The sequence below is a fragment of the Oreochromis niloticus genome, linkage group LG17 (assembly GCF_001858045.2).
Source record: "Oreochromis niloticus isolate F11D_XX linkage group LG17, O_niloticus_UMD_NMBU, whole genome shotgun sequence".
In the NCBI taxonomy this organism is placed as follows: domain Eukaryota; kingdom Metazoa; phylum Chordata; class Actinopteri; order Cichliformes; family Cichlidae; genus Oreochromis; species Oreochromis niloticus.
The window spans coordinates 2,756,322-2,768,875 of NC_031981.2; the positions used below are offsets into that span (position 1 = coordinate 2,756,322).

At 40.8% G+C, this 12,554-nt stretch overlaps 1 protein-coding gene and 1 long non-coding RNA gene across 3 annotated transcripts in view; one reads left to right on the top strand and one right to left on the bottom strand.

The window, feature by feature from the left end:
• Positions 1–12,554, top strand: part of pde4ba (phosphodiesterase 4B, cAMP-specific a) — a 200,543-nt gene that overhangs the window by 12,609 nt on the left and 175,380 nt on the right. The gene's annotated exons all lie outside the window — the stretch shown is intronic.
• Positions 4,634–5,450, bottom strand: LOC106098240 (uncharacterized). Its single transcript, XR_001224390.3, has 3 exons — positions 5,368–5,450; positions 5,189–5,256; positions 4,634–5,056 (listed from the first exon to the last, which is right to left on the bottom strand). It is a non-coding gene; the product is annotated as an uncharacterized LOC106098240 (long non-coding RNA).

The following is a 12,554-nucleotide window of genomic DNA, read 5'->3' on the forward strand; positions in this document are numbered from 1 at the left end:
CACAGTAAAGGAGAAGTGAGAGAAACCATAACACATTAGAGGAGCACACTGGGAGCTGTGTTCTTGAAATGTGCTGTCAGATAGTACAGGGGTCAACATTTTTTGGTGTGATCTAATGTGGAATGAAAGGAACTATGAATGTAAAATATGAATGATGTCTAAATATGTGCTGCTACAGATTAATTGTACGATCTCCAGAAATGTTCTGGTTTATATTAGAATAATAGTACAACAGCTGTTTATAGTACAGTACTACATTCTGTGTCTAATAGAAGTGTCGGCCGTGTGTGGTTACCTGTAGTTTAGCATAATGGGTTTGGATGCTGACATTGCTTAAAATATACTGGTATCAATACTGGTCTTAAAAACAATTCCTCTTCCTGGAGTCAACACTTTAAAAAAAAAACAGTACAAGGCATCCAAACATCACGCTACGCTGAGTCAGCAAATAAAACGAGAAAAAAGGGTCTGCAGGTTTCTTCTCTGGGCGATCACAGCTGTCGGTGCCTTCACAGCATTATATCAGACTGTTGGTCATCTAGAGCCCATGTGCCACACTTAAATGTAATAGAACACAATTATTGTCATTAAATGTACCAGAAATTATCCTGCTACTGTCTATAGTGATTATGCTGCGTGCTGAAACAATCACCAGAGATTTTTAAGAAGATGGATTAAAAAAAATGAAAAACTAGCCCTTTAGTTTGAAGTCCTCCATAAAATGTAATTATATCCCAAATTTTTAGATATATCCCACAATTATTATCTCAAATTTGTCTGTGTTGTTGACATATTTGTTGTATTAATGAACACTGAAACACTGAAAATCCTGTTCAAATGTAGCAATTTATGTAACCACAGCAGTTTAAAGGATAATAAATCTTACCTGTTGGCATGTTTGTTTGTTTTTAAACTTTCTTACGCATGCATGTTATTAATTTTATTTCTTTTATTTCCATCCATTCTCTTCCGTGTATCCTTTTCAGGATCGCGGGGGGGCTGGAGGCTGGAGGCTGGAGCCTATCCCAGCTGACTTAGGGTGAGAGGGAGGGTACACCCTGGGCAGGTCGTCAGTCTGTCGCAGGGCTAACACACAGACAACCATTCGCACTCACATTCACACCTGTGGGCAATTTAGAGTTTCCAATTAAACTAACCCCCCTAACCGCATGTCTTTGGACTGTGGGAGGAAGCTGGAGTACCCGGAGAGAACCCACGCACTTATGGTGGAATTGAACCCAGGACCTTCTTGCTGTGAGGCAACAGTGCTAAGCACCGTGCTTATGTTTTTGTTTTTTAATTTAATGTAATGAATTTAATTATTTATTAGTTTTTTTGTTCATTTTTAAATGATTCATTTTGGAAATACTTTTATCCAACATTCTTACAGTATGCTTGTAGTTGAAATATGAAGTTTAGACTTAAGGAAACAATCGGGCTTCTGCTGACAGTGCCTGGATGCAAGCTGAGATCAGCACCTGTGTAACACATTTACAGCTGTTAGAGTGTTATTTACCAGCACTGACCGCTCTCTCTCAGTTGGAAATAATTGATAATATAATTACAAAGTCACCTCTGTTGTACCAATTGTCTAAAAGCACAGGCATGGATCTCAGTGATGCTGCAGGAAGCTCCTGCGAATGCTTTTTAAACCAGGTTTACAGGTTACATTCGGTGGTCGGTGTCATTATCCATTAACAGCCTGGTCTGTGGGCCTCTGGCAGCTCAGATATGTAAAGTTTATTTTGCATCCTGAGGTTTTTGATATTGGTGCTGAAACATCGACTGTTAAGAATGTTTTTCAGTGTTTTTCATAAAGGATTTTTAAAGGATTTTTCATAATTGGTGTGAGATTTGTTTGGTGAGTGAAAATGAAGGAAAAAGGGTGTTCTGTGTGCCAGAGGTCTGAGCTTTATCTACCATGCATTAATCCACCCTTCTTCCACCAAACACACCACAGAATCACACCGCTGCATCCCTGTAATTATTAGCTTTTGAACCTGCCAGTAGTGTGAGCAGGCTGTAGCTCCAGCTTCTGCCTTACTATTCTGCATTACACCATTTGGGTAATGAATGTGCTGTTGCTATTGACTTCTGGGCATTAAATTTAAGCAAGACCAAATTGGGGATTCGCATCAAGCCACGTCAGGATGGAAGACAAACCTGCAAATAAAACCCTTCTCTGAACCGATAACCTCGAAAATCCTGTTATTCTGCAGAGCTCATTGGGTGTGGGGTTTTTTTTTGGTATACCATATTTCCCTGAAGTCTCGCGCTAACACTTCACAGTGTTGTTAAAATCAAGTCAAGACAAAACTTGAAGTTATTCTTTCTCACATGTAACACAGAACAGGAGACTTCAAACAAGTTCTCACTAGTGTCAATACTCTGCTGCCCGCTCGCTCGCCGTGAATTCTTCAGACAATTATCTGTTTTCTCACAGGTGATTGTCTGTAACAGGTAATTTTCTCACATCAAAGCAAACAGCCAATGCACAGAGAAGTCCGTGCAAAAACAAAAAGATGAAAGACTTTCAACTTTCTCCTCTGCACGTTACACTACACACAGCGCTGGACATGTCACTGTTCTGCCACAACAATAAAGCCGCTGAAGGTTTGTGATGTTGTGAAGCCTTATTTTTCATTTCATTTCAGACTTCTCCAAGGGAAAAAATGGATCATTTATGTGAATGTTGCCACCTAAAAATTGTTGCAGAACAAGCAGAGAATCTACTCTGGGTGCTGTGGTAAGCAGCACTGCACGCCCTGAAAGGTCACGCAGTAATGGTCAATGCAGTTTTGTTAGCATTGAAAGGGATCTTTGGAAGGCAGATGGTTGTAAAGTTGTGGCTGTTATGTATATAACAGCCACAACCCCTGGAAGGAGCTGGAGGGACTAGATAAGAACAACTGAGCTCCTCTGCTTAGACTGTTGCCTCTGTGACCTGATTTTGAATAAGCTGTGCCTGATAACTTGGCCTGTCTCTTGTTTTCTACGTGCCCGGGTCATCAAATTAGTAAAACAATTAGCACTACATCAAACGCTAATATGTAAGTAAATAAATTAATGAATTACTTCATGTGCGATTTGGTTTGCCCTCTTATCTGAACCCTCCTGGGTTTAAATCCCGTCCTACGCCTGGTTCACGGCCCAAGTAGCCTGGGGGAAGAAGTTCCTCCCTGAGTTGGCCTTAAGGGAGCGGAAGCACTTCCCTGACCTCAACAGTGAGAGGAGTCCATCGTTGGGGTGGGAGAGTCTTCATAATGTTCCTGGCTTTGGTGCTGCACCACTTAGTGTAAACAGACAGCAGGTCAGGAAGCTCTGAGCAAATCTTCTATGGAGTTTGCATGTTCTCCTTGTGTCTGCGTGGGTTCTCTCCGGGTCCTCCGGCTTCCTCCCACAGTCCACAGACATGGAGTTAGTGGGGTTAGGTTAAGTGCTGATTCTAAATTACCGATAAGTGCTACGGTCCCAGGACGTTTGACCCAGCGTTTTGAGTTTCTTTTAATATTTTGATGTCTTATGGTTTATGTTTAAGTTCATTTAGTTGTGTTGAGCGTATATATGGCCTAGGTTGCCCTGTTGTAGTTCATCGGTTATTAGATTCCCCTCGTGTCTTCGTCCTCTGTGTCCCTTTCAGTATGCGTGGTGTTTATGCAAGTGCTTGTCCTTTTGTTCTCATGTTCCCCTCCTCGTGTTTATGCCCTCTGTATTATGTTCTAAGCTCAGTTGGTGCTGTTTGGGTTTAGGTTTCTCCCATGTCTTCCCCACTATGCTGGGTAGTATCATGTCTTCGGTGTGCGAGTGTGGCAAGTCCCCTGTGTTTACGTCTCCCTAGCTCTGCGTGTTTCCTGTTTTACTTTGACAGTCTTGCGTCCCATGTTCTGTGTGTTCAGTTTGCTTCCTCCTGTCTTGTCATTCTGTTAATTCGTCCCAGCTGTGTTCCCCGTGTGTTTCCTTTTCCCTCGTCACCCTCGTGGGTATTTATGTGGTCATTCCATGTCCGGTCGTCTGCTACATTCATGCCGCATGTCAGGTCTTCATTTTAGGGTTTCCGGTAGATTCAAGTCTTGTTTTTTGTGTGTCTGCACTTTGGTCCTCCTCATTCCACACAGTCAGCTGACTGTGACAATAGGTGTGAATGTGAGTGCTAATGGTTGTCTGTCTGAGTTAGCCCTGCGACAGCAGCTGAGACTGACCACTGCAACCCTGAACTGGATAAACAGAAGAAAAGAGATGGATGGAAGGACTAAATGAAGTAAACATGCAAGCGTTTTGAAAACTGAAGATCAGCGTTGCCTTTTGTTTTACTTTTAATCCTGTGGTTGAGCAGCGATGTTGGTCAAACACAAGTTGACCCTATTGCATTTTATGTTTAAGGGTCTGGGCAGGGGCTCTGCACCGTATGTGGAGACAGTAGGTCAGTACAATCTGCTTCGACTTTAATTTCTGCACGTTTAAGATGTATTTACATATTTATGTAATCAATAAATATGAAAATGTATCCAAAAAGAATTGTCTTTTTTATCAGTTTTTCTTCTTCCCACTGATACAATAGTGCTTGCATTATATGAACATGGTTTCTACTCAGTGTTCCTGGTCTTCTCTTTATTACATGCTCGACAGACGGACTGCCCTCGCTTTTTGAGTGTTCGACCCTTCATTAAATCGGCACTACATATGCAAATAAAAGTTTCCCTTTAATTGTCTCAAGAAGCACTTAAAGTATGTCAAAGCTCATCGTTTTTATTAAGATATCCCCAAGATTACACTAACCACAGACAGGTGAAACACCATCTAGTGAGCTCGCACCTGAAATGACATCACTGACATCAGGGTGAGAAAAAAAGGGAAGACATCAAGTGAATGAGAAATCTAGAGAAAAGTCACTTTGCTAATTAGGAGCTCCCTGAGCACTGGTTTTCTGTCTTAGGATGACGATCTCTGTGAGGTGGAAATGAAATCCCCAGAGAGAGTAGCGCCGTGTCTGGAGGCAGCCTGTAAACTGGTGATCAGTGATTCAGAAGTGACGCTTTTTGACAACTGAATGGAGACCCTGAAAGCGTGCAGAGAAGTGAAAATGTGACAGTTACAGTGGTGTTTAGTAAATGAAAGTTTGCAAGACAGTAAGGTGAAAAAAAACACAGCTGCAGAAAACGTGCAGTGGATCTGTTTCCACTGCTCTGACCTTTTTCTCTGTGGTTTTTTTCTCTCCTCTACACAGTCCTCATGTGGGAGGCTCTCAGAGGCTGTAGGCTGCAAAATTATATGAAAAACATGGTTTCTCGCATCTGCGGCATAGATTCAATGTTTTCATTTGTCATATGTCCTTGCAGGGGGAAAAAAAATGAAATTATGCACGTGTACCTGTGCAGATTCTGGAGTAAGGTTTTGGTGCTCGCTGTTGCTGTGTGCAGCTGAAGGCAATGATTCAGACACTGTGTTTTCATCTGAAATGAAAAATAAAAATTCACATCAGATTTTTTTTTCTGACTTAATTTAATAATTGTTATGCTGCTAGTAGAGACATTTTTTTTTTTTTACTTTATAAGCATCAGTCACATAGTAGACCTAGAGACCAGTAGCTAGGTAAGACTGTGTATTCCTTGACGACGACCCAGTGAATAAAAATGAGAATTTCATTCATTTAGCAGCTGTTGGAGGTTGTCGACTGGTCTCTAGGCCCGCACCACAGTGAGTTTTACTGTAAGTAAATGTTTTTCCTCATAGTTTCACAAAATGCTGCGCCACGATGTGACATCTCATACGAAGAAGAGGGCAAAGCAATCGCAGCACGAACCATTCCTCTACATTAAACAATTGAATGCCTTTGCCTCTGAAATGACACACAAGCACTTCCAGAGGTAGTGCAACTGATAGTTGTTATTATCACTGCATGACTGAGGCCCTCATTGCTATAGTTGGAATATAATAAACAATAAACAGAAAAAGTTGTGTCATTTATGGATCAAGAACAGGTAAAATGAGCTCTCTGATATGTCTAACCAGGTTAATAACCACAGTCATACTGTTAGTGTCACATTACCGAATGTCACACGGTGTTGGGAAGGTTACTTTTAAAATGTATTCCACTACAGATTACAGAATACATGCCCCGAAATGTAGTTTGAGTAACTTAATAGAATACGTTACAATGTAACGTATTCTGAATGCTTTGAATTACTTAATATATTGTCATGCTTTTTACAGCTAAATGAATGCGCGATTGCTGTGTGATTTATTACTATTACTGAAGGCTACTCGGCAACAAGCTAACACTGTTAGCTGGCATTAGCTGAGGTTAGTTAATAAACTGCTTTCAGAACTGCACATGATTATTTGCAGCTAGCAGGTTGTTAATGCTATCCATCAAGTCTAACAGTCTGCAGTCTATGAACTAACCTCAGCTAAGGCCAGCTAACAGTGTTAGCTTGTTGCCTTAACTTTTCAGCTAAGAGCAGCTTGGTTGCTGACAAACAGAGTTTGCATTGCACGGTCAGATTTCATCCCTTTCTTCTTTAAATGTAAAGCGGTGTTGGAGTTTCCAATTAAGAAATGCACTGTTGTGCTGGCTCCAGGTCAACTGTGCAACCGACGCCACCAACATTAACAGGACGCTTACATTAGAGCCTCTTATTTTGTTTGGGTTTCCAGCAATGTGTGGCATTACCAAAATTAGAGAGGAGATAGCCGAACATATGAAACTGGAAAAGACTGCCGTGTAATCCATTTATTTCAACAAAGTAACTGTATTCCAATTATCACCTATTTAAATGGTAACTGTAACGAAATACAGTTGCTAGAATTTTGTATTTTAAATATTTTAAATGCGTAACGCCTCTACATGTATTCCGTTACTTCCCAACACTGGTGGCAGATAACACTAATAAAGTTAACTGCAGTGCATTAAAGTAAGACTGTAATATTACAGAGCAAAAAGTTCAAGGCTGTGGCTCGCTCATGAACTCAGCTGCTCACCATCCCACATGCGCTTCATCGGTCAGTGGCACAGTCGCGTTCGATGCCCTCGATATGCTACAGGGATAAACTTTATTAAACTGTATGAAGGATTTACAGAGCATAGCTTGCATGTAAAGATTGAGTGTACAGTGGATTTGGCAGGACTTTATGGATTAAACTATGTTCGACGTATTTCATATTTATTGTTCTTTAATATTAAAAAGAACTAGAAATAAGAATACTCAGCAGTTTGGGTTTGGTGCCACATTATTGTCAGTGCTTCCTTCATTTCCCTCACACACCAATAGCACTGTATAATGAAACTATTATTAGGTTAAAAAAAACTATGGAGTGGTCTGGATGTTGTATCTGTAATCAGAAATCATCCTGTAATACCAGGTCTGGTTTTGAATGATAGGAAACAGCTGATAACTTTGCAGCTGTATAGGTAATAAGGATTAGGAAGCTAATGAAAGTAATGATTTGATTAGACCCTGTAACATTGGTGTGGAGAGTTTAGGGGTGTACGAGTGTCCAACACCTGTGTTTTTGCACAAATCAAAGTCCTGTCTGTGCCAGTTTGTACTGGAAATGACTTTATTTATGCATTTATGTGTGACAGTTCAGTATTATGTTGTGTGGACATGTTTCAGATATTTTTATATTATGTATGTAAATATGTATCCTCCATCCGTCCTGCCTGCTTGAGCAGAGCATCGGAGAGGGGGAGGTGACAGCGTACTGCCCATCACACACAACTGTGTTTGTGTGTGTGTGTGTGTGTGTGTGTGTGTGTCCATTTATATTACAAATTCATGTCTATATTTTCAGAGTTACAGCAAACTGAAGAAAAAAGCATTATAGTGTTTTTTGTTTTGTTTTGTTTTGAAGCTAAATTTTGCTGGATGCTTTCCCCTGTGAATACAGTGTTCTGTCATCTGGCTCATTCTGCTATTCAGAAGCAAGAAAAAAACAATAACTGTAGTTTAAAGTGGAAGCATTGTGATTAATTAAAATAACTAGCACCAATAGAGAAAATGATGCAGTTGTCAAAGTCAGTAGGTTGGTCGTAACAAAACTGCGCCACAAACACAGACAGCAGAAGATTGGTAGAGTGAAATGTTGACAGCCTGTTTCTCGTCCTCTGTCAGGTGCCCCGCTGAATCAGTCAGTCAACAGAACAGTCAGGCAGAGCTCGTTATCTTTGCTCTATTAGTCCGATTCACAACACGCTCTTTTGCAGCTCGTTTTCAGTGACGCTGCTTACACACCACAACGTGTGTGAGGTACGAGATGAGATGTGACAGAACATCTTGTCACATTTTGCTTTGTCACCTGAAATAAAGTGAATCAGGTGGGTTTTTCAGGTCATATCACACTTGATTAATTTGCTGACTGATGGCTTTATATTGCGGTGAATGTCTGAAAAATACATTTAACCCTATATGAATACTCATGAAAAGTAGTGTAACTAGGTGATGACACCTGTGTCATAGTGGGTTCCTATGGGTTGATACTGTTTTGGGTTCAACATCATAGCTGTTCACAATAGAACAAAGTAAACAGAAGAATAAAATCACAGATTCTGCAGCTCTTAAATCTATTGTCAGCTGTTTAGCAGGAGTGGGGCAGGTGGAGGTTTGCCCACAGCGGTCATGTCAGTGGGGGGATCCGGGGGTTTCTCTGTGAAGGTCACATTCCCGTGGCGGCGTGCTCGCTGCTCGCTCAGATCTGAAGTTTAGTTTTTCGCTGTAGAAAGAAGTTTGCTTCCCACGCAGAGTGAACCGCGGACGCTAATGTTTTTGTCAATTTGTACAGAATCAAACTCAAAGTAATGTGATTACTTCCAAACTTTAAATGCTGCATGGTCGTACTCTCTCCATCACACCATATTATCTGTTGCTGATCTGCACACGTCTGTTGCTGCCACGGACGTCACACGCTCGTACGTCATTGTCATGAGACACTCTCACAAACAACATCACGGTTTAGTAACGCAGCGTGCTTACGGGCAAGTAAGAGTAATCTAATTACTTTTTTGCAATAGTAAACCCTTACTTTACTCGTTACTTGAAAAAAGTAATCTGATTACAGTAACGCATTACTGATCATCTCTGATTACAGTACTGCTGTTTCCTGCGTTACAGTTATGGTTTCATTTTTCCTCGATAGAGAGACGACGAATTCTTAGTTCATCTCCTGCTTTTCTCAATATTTAACCAAGACCTCGATGTTCCTCCAGCCTTAACCAAACGTTACTATCAAAAAAATGTTGCAAATCCTTCTTGTCTGCAGCAGATGGCACAGAAGTGCAGGTCTTAGGGAGTTTCCTGTGCAAGCTTCTCTTCCAGTACTCGTCTTTCTCCCACAGTCTAAAAACATACATGTTAGTTGGTGAGTCGACATATATCCAGCAATGTAAACACTAGCATGTCATGCTATGCCGCCAGCAAGGACATATGTCATCTTGGCTGTCCACTGTTAATCTGATTAGTACGTGTAAATGGCCTGAAGTCGCATTCTTTGTTTTCGTGCGTTGATCTAAAAAGAGAGCACTTATACGCACGATGCTAGAGAAATATGTCAGCTGCTGGTTGCATTTGATACATGCTTGAGAAGTACTGCAGGAAAATATATTGATGCCTTGCAGTATTTAGGTAATTGTTGAAGCAAGATTTGATCTTGCCCAGCATTAGGATGGTGTGCTTTAAAAACTAGCTTCAGTGGTCACAATCAGTCTTTTGCTATAAGAACACTCCTTCAAAAGTTGTGATGGTGAGCTCAGGGTTACCACCACCTCTGCTATATTTTCAGCGTGGCTGCAAGCCAGAGGGAAGACTGTGTCACAGAGAGGTCCCGATTTTTAATGAGGCATGGGGTAATTTTACTCAGCCACAATAGTTCATTCTGATTGCTGGGTGAGTGACTAATGTTATTAGCAAAGCACAAAGGAGCTAGTGCATTTTCATATCGCTCTCATGCAAAGAGCACACGGAATATATTGTTTTGTTGGGGTAATGGAAATCCTGCTAATGTTTGTGTGTGCTTGTGTTTGGTCTCCACACCTGTCTTTCCTAATGCTGTTAATTAGGCTGAAGTAACGCTAATTAGGACCCCCCAACCCCCACCCACTCCACCCAAACACGCACACACTATTGTGCTACATCCCCTGAGGGTAAAGAGCTAATCTGTGTTCATAAACTGCTTTCTGCATCTGTGCTGCCCATCACAATTTTCAGAAACACAGATTTCCTGTTTGCACTAATTATTTGCTGATAGGGAAATGATGATGAGTTTCTTTATAAAATATATATTAAAGACATATATTATGAACAAATTTGGTAATTATGTAGTTCGAGCCATTTGGATTAATGAGTGCAACTGTTATCAGAGAAATGATTCTCAGGTTTTCCCTCTAAACAACCAAAACCTTCCAAAATACACTGACTGCATTTTGTGTTAAAGTGGAAATATTGGTGCTTGTGCATTATGTTTAACCATACCATCAGAACTCTTTAGGATTTACTCTGATCTGTATGGATTCAAACTGAGCACATATCCTCCAGAGCTCTGGCTGCGAGCACAGAAGCCCCGCCCACCTGCTGTTCAGATCTCCTGTTTGCAAGTAGCAGATGAGTTCAGACCAAACCTGGCTTGAAGCAAGGGTGGCCTTTAAGAGAGCTGCACAAAGGCCCAATATGCTATAGCATAAGGATTATTTTGAGCTGTGGATTATGCAAAGCTACTCGTGTGGAGTACAAAAATGAAAATGTGGAGGTGGAAATGTGCACGTCCTCTTCAAAACATAATTTTTTAGTCTCTTTGCAATAAAAAAAGTTTGTATGCCCTTAAGCTGTCCTCGATATTACCTCATTTTAATGGTAGCCAACAGTAATTGTTAATGGTCTGCTGTCAAAGTTAGACAAATGACTTTAGATTTTATCCTTCAACATTTATTATCTCTTGAAGGTGCAGAGTGGTGATATGCTGTTGCAACAGGCCAGAAATAACCGTGTTTCAAGACAACAGCTGAATATGCTCGTAGTTTTTCTTCACCTGGATTAAGATGTTGTGATGTGTACCGATTATATAAAAGTAGTGTATCTTGAGGGCTTGTCTTGTCCGTTCGTGCTGAAAGATCCATCTGCATCAAGGGCGCCATTATCATGTAACAGGGTTACATATGTCATCTCCAAATGTCGTCATTGCCCTTGATGCAGCTTAATGCAGGAACAGTTTTGCATATTTGGAAAATGCGCTCGAGTTGCTGATTTCATTATAATCTCTGCAGCCATCAAGGTAAACGGCGCAGAACATGAAGGTTTTTTCTTGCTTTTTCACTTTTTTGAATTTAAAGTGATTTCTCTTCTTCAACTTGAACTTCAGCAGCAGCTTGCCACGTGGCCATGCCAACATGAAAAAACGATTTTTAGTTATGGAATAGAATGAATAAGTTAGTTTTTTTCAAAGATCATTAAAGAATCATTTCCTCTGTTATCAGTGACATCCTCCTTTTTTTTTCTTTCTTTTTTTGAGCTGTGTCACAGTTGCTGAGTGTAAATGTCTGGAGTTTCTTGAGTGGACCCTGGTCTGGTATCTGTGTTGTTAGGTACCTGACTGCTTAGATGTGTCCACAGGAAGCTGACAGCTCTTCGTTTCCTGTTATGTAAGTTTCTGGTTATCAGATCATTGGGGAGGGTAGAGATCGAAGCAGGTTAGCTATGCATAAGGACTGGTAGCATCGTCAAACATCTAGGGCTACGTCTACACTAATCCGGATAAATTGGAAAATGGTGTTTTCGTCTAAAAACACTCGGCGTCCACACTATCGCTTTCATTCATACTGAAAACACTACGTTCCTATACTGCAGATGCGTGAAAAGTAAGACGATTAAGCTGCGTCATTTCCGTCTGCTGTTTATTTACTTTCCATCTTTGAAAAGTCGTGGCAAAAGTTTTATCTGGAGCATGTACAAACTGATATTAATCTTTAATAGGGCTGTCAAAATTGAGAGCAAACAAAACAACTGCTGTACAATGCCGTCTGCCATCTTAGTTGAATTGGTCACATGACTGCATCATATGACTAAAATGCATCATCGTTTTCGGAAGCCTCCGTTTTCGCAGTTCACACTGCCATGTGAAAACGGTGTTTTCAAATTTATTCACTTTGAAGAGCGTTTTCAAAAAGCTCAATTTTCCTTGAGAAAAAACGCTGTCTCAGTGTGGACGGAAGGCGGAGAGAAGAAAATGCGTTTTCAAACGAAAACGTATTATTTTGAACATGGCCTAACATGGCTTTGCTGAAGATAGGGGGAAAAAAAGACCTATAGTGGAGTCTACATCCTTCATGACCATCATCTTAACTACTGCTTGCAACTGGACTTCTTCAGGTTTGTGAAGACATTTAAGTGAGGTCCAGGTAATAAACCCCTGGTACAGGCTGTCGCTGGTGGTCCTGAGGGTCATTGACCCATATTGATCATGTGAATCATCACATGGGTCAAGGTGTCAAAAATGGCTCAAGCCATTATCATCGCCAAGGTCAACAGGTGAAGTGACCCTGGGGACCACCTTCAAAGGTTTATTACCTG